At 49.2% G+C, this 10,847-nt stretch overlaps 1 long non-coding RNA gene across 1 annotated transcript; it reads right to left on the reverse strand.

Annotated features, from left to right (window-relative positions):
• Positions 1-2,030: 2,030 nt before the first annotated feature.
• Positions 2,031-8,539, reverse strand: LOC147120684 (uncharacterized). Its single transcript, XR_015078224.1, has 2 exons — positions 8,230-8,539; positions 2,031-3,144 (listed from the first exon to the last, which is right to left on the reverse strand). It is a non-coding gene; the product is annotated as an uncharacterized LOC147120684 (long non-coding RNA).
• Positions 8,540-10,847: the final 2,308 nt, after the last annotated feature.

Here is a 10,847-nt window from a genome sequence, read left to right on the forward strand (position 1 = left end):
GATGTGTGTGGACTCGACAGAGTAACTGATCAAGGACTCAATTTGCACAATGTATAAAGAACAAATGATCTATCTTGTTTCTTTAATTTTCAGACAAGTTAGATATTAAAATAGTTAAAAATAGGAGAGATTTGATGCTTAACTTGCAGCCTGTTGTCCCGGTGAACAGGTTCCTTTGGTTTCTGTGTTTGTCTGTAATTCCGAGCTCCCCCAGCTGTTCACAGTGGTGCAGCCATCCCTGGGGGCAGCTTGTATTTGGAACAATTGTATTTTCAAGAATAAACTAACTCACTGTGGCTTGTGTCTGCCTGTGTTCTGTGACCCGTCCACACTTTGGGCCCGTCAGACTCCTGCACAGGAAGATCCCATTCACTGCTCGTTCACTTCAACGGATCATTCGATTGGCGTCAGTCGTAAGACTCCCCACACAACTTAGAAACTGATAGACTTTGGCCCATTGGCCTCTGGAACCAGGATCACTTGCCTGACTGACCGGGCCCCTGTATATGCAGCATCTTAACTGACTGACAGCAGTTATTACAGACACACCAACACTGCAGACATCCAATAATCTGAGTTTAACCGAAATAGGGGGAAATAAGCCACTGGAACTTTATAATAACAACCATCACTGATACAGCACCTTTCATCCAGTAAACTGACCAACTGGGCTCCACACAACGAAAATCAAACTTCAAGCAGGGAAGGGAGACGAGGTGGGGGAATGAGACAGAAGGCAAACACAGTGGGAACTACAGGCAGTATTGGGTAACAGTCACACCCCATTCACACACACCTACAGGCAGTACTGGGTAACAGTCACACACACACACACACACCTACAGGCAGTACTGGGTAACAGTCACACCCACCAGAGACACGCATCTACAGGCAGTACTGGGTAACAGTCACACACCAGAGACACGCACCTACAGGCAGTACTGGGTAACCGTCACACCCACACTCTCACACCTACAGGCAGTACTGGGTAACAGTCACACCCACACTCAGGGACATGCACCTGCAAGCAGTACTGGGCAACGGGCAACAGTCACACCCACACTCAGGGACACGCACCTACAGGCAGTACTGGGTAACAGTCACACTGACACTCGGACACGCACCTACAGGCAGTACTGGGTAACAGTCACACTGACACTCGGACACGCACCTACAAGCAGTACTGGGCAACAGTCACACCCACACTCAGGGACATGCACCTACAGGCAGTACTGGGTAACAGTCACACTGACACTCAGGGACACGTTACCCAGTACTGCCTGTAGGTACAGTCACACTGACACTCAGGGACACGTACCTACAGGCGTCACACTGACACTCGGACACGCACCTACAGGCAGTACTGGGTAACAGTCACACTGACACTCAGGGACACGTACCTACAGGTGGTACTGGGTAACAGTCAGACTGACACTCAGGGACATGTACACAGTTGATACCCTGACCACGGCTCTCTTAAGGTGAGGCCTCAGTCGGTGCAGTTTTGTGCTGTTGCCACGAGCCAGACGTTAAGCAGAGAGAAAGCAACATTGTGACTGTGGCCTCCTGCCCCGAGATTGCCCCAAGCTCATTTCAGGTATTACCCAGCAGTCAGCACAGATAGCAGAGTGCGATCCCACCAGCTGGGGCTGCACCAACACCTCCAGTGTGCAGAGTGAGAGCGAACGCTCAGACTGTGAGGATTTAATCTCAGCAGCTTTCAGTTTCTTTGTTTTTAATCTTGTACACTCCAGGGATTCGAGGGTAAAACTGATCATTTCAAAGTGATTGATAAGTGGCTTCGAATCAAATCTTCTGCTGATGTGCCATTGATTGACAGCCTAACCAGCCAATCAGGAGAGCCACTTGCTGAAATGCAGCCAATCCAGCTGCTGGGGCAGTGGGACATTTCCAAAGCACTTGCGAGACATATACTGAATATTCTTAACGTTTATTACCTTTTACAGACTTACATTTACAGAAAAAAGACTGGAATAAACAGTCAAGCGAGAGGAAGCTGGAGACATTCACAGGGAGAATGGAGCTTTATTAAAATGGTTCTGGAGATTTTCTCAACACCATGAGAATCCTGTCCCTTGAAACGGGGACAAAACCTTAAATTGTAACAGCAGGGTGAGCAGGAAGGAGGTCTGGTTACTGAAGCGGGGACTTTGGAGTTTCACGTTAATTTTACTCAGCTGACGGACTTCAGTATCTTAGAGAAATTTTACTTGGTATCACGAGTCAACACTGTCCCATCAAACTATCCCAGGGCAGGTACAGCACGGGTTAGATACAGGGTAAAGCTCCCTCTACACTGTCCCATCAAACACTCCCAGGGCAGGTACAGCACGGGTTAGATACAGGGTAAAGCTCCCTCTACACTGTCCCATCAAACACCCCCAGGGCAGGTACAGCACGGGTTAGATACAGAGCAAAGCTCCCTCTACACTGTCCCATCAAACACCCCCAGGGCAGGTACAGCACAGGTTAGATACAGAGTAAAGCTCCCTCTACACTGTCCCATCAAACACTCCCAGGGCAGGTACAGCACGGGTTAGATACAGAGTAAAGCTCTCTCTATACTGTCCCATCAAACACCCCCAGGGCAGGTACAGCACGGGTTAGATACAGAGCAAAGCTCCCTCTACACTGCCCAAGAGTGTGCCTTAACCCCTGACCCTCAGAAGCTTTCCCTGACCCAGTCATCAGAAGGAAGCGAGTGGAAATGCAGTGCTGACAATGACCTTTGTCCTCCCGGCTCACCCCTGCTATATTTAAAGTTGTGCCTCCTCTGTGGACTGTCTCTAACACTCTACGCACATTCTGCTCTGCTGACGCTCTTGCTGAGGGGCGAGGAGAGGGTCTCGTGCGTGAGCGCGCAGGAGAAGCTGGCGTTGGACTCCCAGTCGGAGCCAGAGAGGGTCAGCAGGCTGCTGACGCTGTAGGTGTTGTCCGAAGCTCGTAGGTAGTCGCTGGTCTGAACCCCGGCCGAAATGATCGCCCCGTCCTTCTTCCACTCCACCCCCACGGCATCGGGGTAGAAGTGATCAGCGAGGCACACCAGGGTGGCAGTGCCCTTGGTCGTGACCTCCTCTGGGGAGGGGGGCAGCAGGGTCAGCGTGGGTTGACTCTTCCCTCGGCCTGAAAGAGAGGAGAAGGGCTGTTAATGGGTGTATATTTGTGCATTCTGTGCATATATTTGTGTGTGTGTGTGTCTGTGGGTGTTTCCGTCTGTGGATAATTCACATCTGATAACCGAGAGCTGGGTCGATGAACTCCTGGTTAGCGATGAACCATTAGACACGAGCATCACTAATTCTTAATTTGCTTCTTTTTGTCTCGCTTAAGATTAATCTAAATATAAATGTGTTTGATGTTAAGGTGGTTAAATCATATTAGAGTGTTCTATAAACATCTGCAGTGAAGGGTTGCCACAAATTCAGCCATGAAATGGTTAATAGTACGAGTACTTAAAGACTCAGGGTCCCTTTAAGATGGTGTTACCCTGGCAGGAAGCTCCAACTATAGATCAGTTGATGCGAAGGAAACAGGCTCAGCATTAAGAAACCTCAGATCACACACAGATCGGGAGAACTTTATCCGAGAACACTGGAGCAGACTTGTATCACCACACTTTAGAAAAGCTTCATGTTGGTATCGGTGCAGGAGGCTCTGGATTTCAGTTAAAACCTTGCCACCCAGCACTGGGTGAGGTCAAGGGTGAGGCTACAAGTGGCATCAGTGTACCGGGGTCAGGCAGGGTCACTGCTCCCAATTAACCCCTGACCTCCTGGAAGGTGAGAGTGCGCGGAGAATGGGTGAGGGTCAGGATCAGGACCCTCCCACTTCAAACAAAGAAAGAATTGCATTTATATAGCGCCTTTTACAACCTCAGGACGTCCCAAGGTGCTTGACATCCAATTGCACAGAGCGAGCTCCCAGACAGCAATGAGACAATGACCAGATCATCTGTTTTAACGATGTTGGTTGAGGGATAATTATTGGCCAGGACACTGGGAAGAACCTCCTTGCTCTTCAAATAGTGACCATGAGATCTTTCATGTCCAGCTGAGAGGGTAGACGGGGCCTCGGTTTAACGTCTCATCTGAAAGACGGCACCTCCAACAAAGGGATGATATGTTAGACGGATCATCAAATGAGGCCATATGGGTTGAACTGAAGAACAAATTAGAGGCAATCACACTGCTGGGAGTGTATTATAGACCCCCAAATAGTCAGAGGGAGATAGAAGAATAAATATATAGGCAAATTTCTGAGAAGTGCAAAAACAACAGGGCAGTAATAGTAGGGGATTTCAACAACCCTGACATTAACAGGGAAAGAATCAGTGTGAAAGGTATAGAGGGCGCAGAATTCTTAAAATGCATTCAGAACTTTTTTAGACAGTACGTAGCATGCCCAACAAGAGAGGGGCGGTTCTGGACTTGGTTTTAGGGAATGAAGCTGGGCAGGTACAAGGGGTATCAGTGGGAGAGCATAATTCAGTTAGAGATAGCATAGTTATGGAAAAGGACAAAGATAGACCAGGAGTAAAAGTTCTCGATGGGGGAAAGGCCAATTTTACTAAGCTGAGATGTGATTTAGCAAAAGTGGGCTGGAAACAGTTACTTGAAGGTAAATCAGTGTCATAGCATTCAAGGAGGAGATAGTGAGGGTTCAGAGTAAATATGTTCCCAGAAAGGAAAAGGGTGGGACTCCCAAATCTCGAGCCCCCTGTATGTCAAGGGACATACAGTGTAAAAAAAGACAAAAAAAGGAAACTTATGACAGATACCGAGAGCTAAATATTGCAGAAAGCCTAGAGGAGTATTGAAAGTGTAGGGGTGAAATTAAAAAGGAAATTAGGAATGCAAAGAGAGGGCATGAAAAAATATTGGCAATTAAAATGAAGGAAAACCCAAAGATATTTTATAAATACATAAAGAACAAGAGGATAATTAAAGGAAGAGTAGGGCCTATTAGAGACCAAAAAGTAACCTGTGGAAGATGATGGTATTTTTCTTAATAAATGCTTTGTGTCTGTCTTCACAAAAGAGAGGGACGATGCAGACATTGTAGTTGAGGAGGAGTGTGAAATATTAGATGAGATAAACACAGTGAGAGAGGAAGTATTAAGGGGTTTAGCATCTTTGAAAGGAGATAAATCGTCAGACCCGAATGAAATATATCCCAGGCTGTTAAGAGAAGCAAGGAAGGAAATAGCGGAGGCTCTAATCATCATTTTCCAACCTTCTCTGGCTAACTCGGGCTGGGAAAATTATTGAAAAAATTTCTGAGGGACATTATTAATCGTCATTTAGAAAGGGACGGATTAATCAAGGACAGTCAGCATGGATTTGTTAAGGGAAGGTCGTGTCTGACTAAATAGATTGAATTTTTGAGGAGGTAACAAGGAGGGTCGATGAGGGTAGTGCGTTTGATGTAGTTTACATGGATTTTAGCAAGGCTTTTGGCAAGGTTCAACATGGGAGAAAAATAAAAGCCCATGGGATCCAAGGGAAAGTGACAAGTTGGATCCAAAATTAGCTCAATGGCAGGAAGCAAAGGGTAATGGTCGAGGGGTGTTTTTGTGACTGGCAGGCTGTTTCCAGTGGGGTTCCGCAGGGCTCAGTACTAAGTCCCTTGCCTTTTGTGATATATATCAATGATTTAGACTTCAACATAGGGGGCATGATTGCAGATGATACAAAAATTGCCCGTGTGGTTGATAGTGAGGAAGAAAGCTGTAGACTGCAGGAAGATATCAATGGACTGGTCAGGTGGGCAGAAAAGTGGCAAATGGAATTCAATCTGGAGGAGTGTGAGGTAATGCATTTGGATGGGCTAACAATGCAAGGGAATACACAATAAATGGTAGGACACTGAGAAGTGTAAAGGAACAGAGGGACCTTGGAACACATGTCCACAGATCCCTGAAGATAGTACGACATATAGATAAGATGGTTAAGAAGGCATACTAGATACTTTCCTTTATTAGTCGCGGCAGAGAATGTAAGAGCAGGTAAGAATGTAAGAGCTTGAACTGTATAAAACACGAGCTAGGCCACAGCTGGAATACTGCGTGCAGTTCTGGTCACCACATTACATGAAAGATGTGATTGCACTAGAGAGGGTACAGAGGAGATTTACAAGGATGTTGCCTGGGCTGGAGAATTTTAGCGATGAGGAAAGATTGGATAGGCTGGGTTTGGCTTTTTTGGAGCGGTGGAGGCTGAGGGGAGATTTATTTGATGTGTATAAAATTATCAGGGGCCCTTATAGAGTGGATAGGAAGGACCTTTTTCCCTTAGCAGAGAGGTCAATAACCAGGGGGCATAGATTTAAAGTAATTGGTAGACGGATTGGAGGGGAGTTGAGGAGAACTTTTTTCACCCAGAGGGTGGTGGGGGTTTGGGTCTCACTACCTGAAAGGGTGGTAGAGGCAGAAACCCGCATCACATTTAAGTAGTACTTGGATATGCACTTGAATTTCCGTAACCTACAGGGCTACGGACCAAGAGCTGGAAAGTGGGATTAGGCTGGATAGCTCTTTTTCAGCCGGCACAGACACGATGGGCCGAATGGTGTCAGCTGTGGCTCAGTTGGTAGCACCCTCGCCCCTGAGACAGAGGTTGTGGGTTCAAATCCCACTCCAGAGACTTGAGCATGAAAATATCTAGGCTGACACTCCAGTGTGTTGCTGAGGGAGTGCTGCACTGTCAGAGGTGCCGTCTTTCAGATGAGATGTTAAACCGAGGCCCCGTTTGCTCTCTCAGGTGGACGTAAAAGATCCCCTGGCACTATTTTGAAGAAGAGCAGGGGAGTTACCCCCGGTGTCCTGGCCAATATTTATCCCTCAACCAACATCACTAAAACAGATTATCTGGTCATTATCACATTACTGTTTGTGGGATCTTGCTGTGTGCAAATTGGCTGCCACAGTTCCTACATTACAACAGTGATTACACTTCAAAAAGCACTTCATTGGCTGTACAGCACTTTGAGAAGTCTGGTGGTCGTGAAAGGCGCTATATAAATGCAAGTCTTACTTTCTTTTCTCAGAGGTGAGCGTGCGACCCACTGAGGCAGGGCTGACTCCTCATGGTCGAATAGCCTGCCACGCTCACACTCGGAGGAATGACCCCACTTGGGGAGGGGAGATGTGCCCCAGCCAGAGCTAGTGCCTTGAGGACAGAGATGGGGACAGATGAGGGGAAGCCTGTGGTCTGGAGGGCTGACATTGAACCAGTCGATGGAAGGGGCTGAGCCCGGTTACCCGTAAGAACCTCGGAAGTCGATGGGGAAAGTGGGAGGTGCACTCGTGGAACACCCTTTGTTGCTGCTGAAACTCTTGCTGTCTGCTCAGTCCCGTGTAATAAACACGCAGACAAATCAGACCAAGATTAGTCAGTTTTCTGGGGTTGTTCTGCTGGGCTCGGGTCTGATCAACGGGGGAATGGTGTGAGCCCCAGTTAATAAAAGGAAAAGAGAAAGTAAAGAGAGAGCTGCATTTATATAGCGCCTTTCACAACCTCAGGACATCCCAAAGCGCTTCACAGCCAATGAAGTACTTTTTAAAGCGCAGTCACTGTTGTAATGCAGGGAAACATGGCAACCAATTTGCGCACAGCAAGCTCCCACAAACAGCAATGAGATATGTAATCATTTTTAGCGATGTTGGTTGAGGGATAAATATCGGCCTGAACTCGACCCACAGGAAAAGCAACTGAGAGTCTCCCCAAAGCCCTGGAACACTGAAGCCACTGGATTGCGAGCCCTGCTGTGCCTGTTTGTGATCAGAACTTGGACAGGAGATAACCAGGGACTGGACAGATCCGAGTTAAAGCTGGGGGAGGCGGGACCTCAGTGTCTCACTGCACTGAAGCTGAGCTCAGTTATAATCAGAGACTGCGACAGGGGCACAGACTGCCCAGAGCTCACACCACACTCTGCCCGTCTCTCTCACACTCAGACTGGCAGGAGGCCAGTGCGTGATTTCGGTGGATGGTGCAGGGATGTGACCAGTCTGCAAAACTCCAGCTCTCCTCTACACGGTCGGTAACAGTTAGTTACTTATAGTTTGCTGCTTGAAGGGGGATTGTAACTAAAGAATTAACCATTTCATTCACTGCTGCTCCCCACTAACACCTTCGCACATTCAGCATTTATGTCTGAGAAAGTTTCAGTATTTAAAGTGTTAATAACGGAGGATTGGGGTTTACTTACTCAGTCTGAGCTTGGTTCCTTTACCGAACGTAAGCCACAGTGACAGCTGCCAGTGCAGGAGCTGTACAATATCCTCCGCTCCCTGGTTCACTCACTCAGTCACTCTCAGCCTCGCTCTGTCTCTCGCCGTCTCGGTCTGTGTCTGTGTGTGTGTCTCTGTCTCTCTGTATGTGTCTCTGTCTCTTTGTGTATGTCTCTGTGTGTGTGTGTGTGTCTCTCTGTGTGCGTCTGTCTCTGTGCCGCTCTGTGTGTGTGTGTGTCTCTGTGTCTCTCTCTGTCTGTGTGTGTGCGTGTCTGTCTCTGTCTGTGCCGCTCTCTGTGTGTGTGTCTCTGTGTCTCTCTGTGTGTGTGTGTGCGTCTGTCTCTGTCTGTGCCGCTCTGTCTGTCTGTGTGTGTGTCTCTGTGTCTCTGTGTCTCTCTGTGTGTGTGTGTGCGTCTGTCTCTGTCTGTGCCGCTCTGTGTGTGTGTCTCTCTCTGTCTGTGTGTGTGTGCGCATCTGTCTCTGTCTGTGCCGCTCTGTGTGTGTGTGTGTGTGTGTGTCTGTGTCTCTGTGTGTGTCTCAATATGTGTCTATCTGTGGGTCTCTCTCCCTCTCACGCTCTCATTATGTTTCTCTCCCTCACGGTGTCTCTCTCACTCTGTCTATCTCTCTCACTCTCTCACTCACTCTCTCTCTCACTCCTTCTCTCACTCTCTCTCTTCCTCCCTCTCACTCCCTCTCTCACTGTCTCACTCCCTCTCTCACTCCCTCTCTCACTCCCTCTCTCCCTCCCTCTCACATTCTCTCTCTCCGTCACTCTCTCAGACCCTGTCTCACTCCCTCTCTCGCTCCCACTCTCACTCCCTCCCCCTCTCTCTCCCTCTCTCGCTCTCTCTCTTTCTCCCTCTCTCCCTCTCTTCCTCCCTCTCTCACTCCCGCTCTCACTCTCTCTCTAAGTTCCTCTCTCACTCCCTCTCTCATTCTCTGCCTCTCTCTCAGTCCCTCTCTCACTCCCTCTATCTCTCTCCCTCCCTCTCTCAATCCCTCGCTCCCTCCCTCATTCTCTCCCTCTCTCCCTCAGTCCCTCTCTCACTCCCTCTCTCTCTCACTCCTTCCCTCTCTCACTCCCTCTCTCCCTCCCTCACTCTCGCCCTCCCTCCCTCCTTCACTCCCTCCCTCTCCCTTGCCGTCCCTCTCTCTCACCCTTTCTCTCGCCCTCCCTCTCTCTCGCCCTCCCTCTCTCTCGCCCTCCCTCTCTCTCGCGCTCCCTCTCTCTTACCCTCCCTCTCTCTCGCCCTCCCTTTCTCTTGTCTTCCCTCTCTCTCCCTCTCCCTCTCCCTCGCTCTCTCTCTCCCTCTCCCTCGCTCTCTCTCTCCCTCTCTCTCGCTCACTCTCTCACTCTCTCTCTCCCTCACACCCTCTCTCTCACTCCCTCTCGCTCTCACTCCCTGTCTCTCTCACTCCCTGTCTCTCTCTCACTCCCTCTCTCTCTCTCACTCCCTCTCTCTCTCACTCCCTCTCTCTCGCTCTCTCTCTCTCTCTCTCTCAGAGCCGGTATAAAAACCGGAGAGAGGCGAGGCCCGAGACCAGTCGGGACCAGCGGGAGCAGCGAGGAGGAGCTCGGGAGAAAACCCGGCGACCAGCGAGGCCCGAGACCAGTCGGGAGCAGTGATTCAGAGCCGGTATAAAAACCGGAGAGAGGCGAGGCCCGAGACCACAGCTGGGGCAGTCGGGAGAGCAGGAGGCCAGTAACTGCTGGGGCAGTCGGGAGAGCAGGAGGCCAGTAACTGGTGAGTTTAAAAGCTCACCTTTCGCGGGCTTTTTCTTTCACAGCTGGTGCAGTCGGGAGAGCAGGAGGCCAGTAACTCTTATATAGGTGGAGCTGTTGCTAAACCCGAAACACTACAGTGTAGTGTCTCCCACCCTTCCACCTCCTCTAACCTTTTAGGGGTTAGGGGAAGTTGAAAAGGTAGGTTCAATTTATTTTATTTCAGGAGCCTAACCTAGGTGGAGAAGGTTCCAGGACAGGAGGCGGCAGTGAAAATACAACACCAGAAAACAGGTAGGTGACTGGTTGGTGAGTACTTTCACAAACTTATTCTAAGTAGAATTCAATAATTAAGCTAAATCGTAGTAAATAAAAGGGTATTGTAAGGGTTAAGTCATGGAAGGGCAGCTCGGACCCGTGTCATGCTTCTCCTGTGCCATGTGGGAAATCAGGGACACTGTCCCTGACAACTATGTGTGCAGGAAGTGTGTCCAGCTGCAGCTCCTAGCAGACCGCATGGCGGCGCTGGAGCTGCGAATGGACTCACTCTGGAGCATACGCGATGCTGAGGATGTTGTGGATAGCACATTCAGTGAGTTGGTCACACCGCAGGTAAAGGCTAGCTCAGACAGTAAATGGGTGACCAAAAGGCAGGGTAAAGGCAGGAAGGTAGTGCAGGAGTCACCTGCGGTCATCTCCCTCCAAAACAGGTTTACCGTTTTGGGTACTGTTGGGGGAGATGACTTATCAGGGGAAGGCACCAGCAGCCAGGTTCAGGGCACCATGACTGGCTCTGCTGCACAGAAGGGCGGGAAAAAGAGGGATAGGGCTATAGTGATAGGGGATTCAATTGTAAGGGGGATAGATAGG

The sequence above is a fragment of the Somniosus microcephalus genome, chromosome 4, assembly GCF_052327205.1.
Source record: "Somniosus microcephalus isolate GS21.2 chromosome 4, FLI_Smic_1.0, whole genome shotgun sequence".
Classification (NCBI taxonomy): Eukaryota; Metazoa; Chordata; class Chondrichthyes; order Squaliformes; family Somniosidae; genus Somniosus; species Somniosus microcephalus.